The following is a 2,230-nucleotide window of genomic DNA, read 5'->3' as shown; positions in this document are numbered from 1 at the left end:
CCATTCTGACCCTGTTTAAGGGGACATACCACGGGTGTCTGGGGCTCACGTAGTCACGCCCCTTTGGAGCTTCCCGGATCGTGGCCCAGAGGTTCCACATTAAACCTTAATAAAAACTAATGTGAACTTCAACTTCTGTGCCTCTGTTTCCATTCGTTACAGATTGCTCTAGCCATGGAACCCGCTGGATCCCAGACTCTTCCGGCCGTGGAGCTATGTCAAGAAGTTACCCTTCTGAAGGATCAACAGGATAAGATCATGACTTTTCTGTACAATGTGTCTGCTCGCATGGATACCCTGGTCTCCTCGACTGCACCTGTCTCTGCTACAGGTATTCAGGTATCTAGCTGTTCTGCAAATAAATGGCCTCATCTGGTGGCTCCTATTCGCTTTCGAGGTGATCCCGTTCAGTGTCGGGGTTTATTAATCAGTACACGTTGCACTTTGAACTCCTGGGGCATATGTTTACTTCTGATTGGGCCAAGGTGGGCTTCATCATGTCCCACCTTGATGGAGAGGCTCTTGCCTTGTTGAATCCACTGTGGGAGAGAATGAATCCTGTGGTTTCTAATCTTCAGTCCTTTCTAGAGGCATTTTGCAGGACTTTCGATGAACCTGGTCGTGCTGCGTCAACTGCCTCGGCTCTTCTTCGACTACGACAGGAGGATCTTACAGTGGCTCAGTTGTTATGATCCTTAGTGGCTGAGGATCACAGAATGGACTAGCTAAGTTACTGAACATAGAACAAGCTCTAGGGAGGTGGTAACTGGACTGACCGCAACCTGATCCTAACCAACACACTAAAGGTAGCCGGTGAACGTGCCTAAATTCCTGGACGTCTCGACGCAGCCTGAGAAACTTGCTACCCCTAGAGATAGAAAGTAAGACCTCACTTGCCTCAGAGAAATGACCCCAAAGATATAGGAAGCCCCCAACAAATAATAACGGTGAGGTAAGGGGAAAATACAAAACGTAGAAATGAAAACAGATTCAGCAAATTAGGCCCACTAATACTAGATAGCAGAAGACAGACTGGGAACTGTGCGGTCAGTAAAAAACCCTATACAAAATATCCACGCTGAGAATTCAAGAACCCCCACACCAACTAACGGTGTGAGGGGAGAAACTCAGCCCTCTAGAGCTACCAGCAAGCAAGGAAATCACATATTAGCAAGCTGGACAAGGACAAATAAATAACCAAAAAACATATTGAACACTGATGAGCAAAAAATAACCAAACAGAAACTTAGCTTCTCTTGGAGAGACTGATAACGAAGGAATTCAGGAGAGATCAAAATAGCACTGAATACATCGACAGCAGGCAACCACTGAAAGTCCAGGTGAGCTAAATAGGAAACCAGCTAACAGATAACAAGACAGCTGAAGCCAGCCCCAGACTTGCAGAATGACACAAAGAGCCACCAGAGGGAGCCCAAAGTACAGCACTCACACAGTACCACTTGTGACCACAAGAGGGAGCCCAAAAACAGAGTTCACAACACTCAGTATGCAGTGTAGTTTCGTACCCTATCGTCTGAATTATCCTAGAACAACAAAGCCTTGGTGGCTACCTTCTGGCAGGGCCTTTATGGAAGAATTAAGGATGAGCTGGCGGGACGGGACGTACCTACAATTCTGGATGATCTGATTTCCCTGGCAGTTTGGATAGATTTACAGTTTCAAGAATGATCCAAGAAGACCAAACATGAAAAGGGGTCCAATCATCAGGTTTCTAATAATCTTAAATCATCAACCTCCTGGATGTGGATCGAGTAAGCTTGGGCAACCACCGTCAGGATGCACGCTGCCTGGAGGGGAGCTGTTTCTACTGTGGCAGTTCCAAGGATTATATCCACACTTGTCCAAAGAAGTTGGGAAGCTCCAGTGCCTAGGGTCTGTAGGAGAGGCTACCCTAGGTAAGGATCATCTCTCTCCTTCACTGCAAATAACTGTCTCCGTGGTCTTCGGCAAGGTAACATTTTTGCAACTTTGTCACCTGGATTCTGGAGCTGCTGGAAATCTCATTCAGCAGGTGCTAGTGGTTTGTCATCAGATTCCAGTCCAACGCCTTCTGGAGCCATTGCAGGTGACATCCGTGGATGGCAAACCCCTGTCCGAGCCCGTTCGGTTCCAGACTGAGCCGTCGGAACTCTGGCTAGGTTCAATGCATTCTGAAAGAATCCGCTTTTATGTGTTGCCAGATTCGTCTCACCCCTTGCATTTAGGCCTA

Source organism: Ranitomeya variabilis, chromosome 7 (genome assembly GCF_051348905.1).
Source record: "Ranitomeya variabilis isolate aRanVar5 chromosome 7, aRanVar5.hap1, whole genome shotgun sequence".
Lineage (NCBI taxonomy): Eukaryota > Metazoa > Chordata > Amphibia > Anura > Dendrobatidae > Ranitomeya > Ranitomeya variabilis.
The sequence above is the reverse complement of the archived record's forward strand: the minus strand, read 5'-3'. Positions refer to the sequence as shown.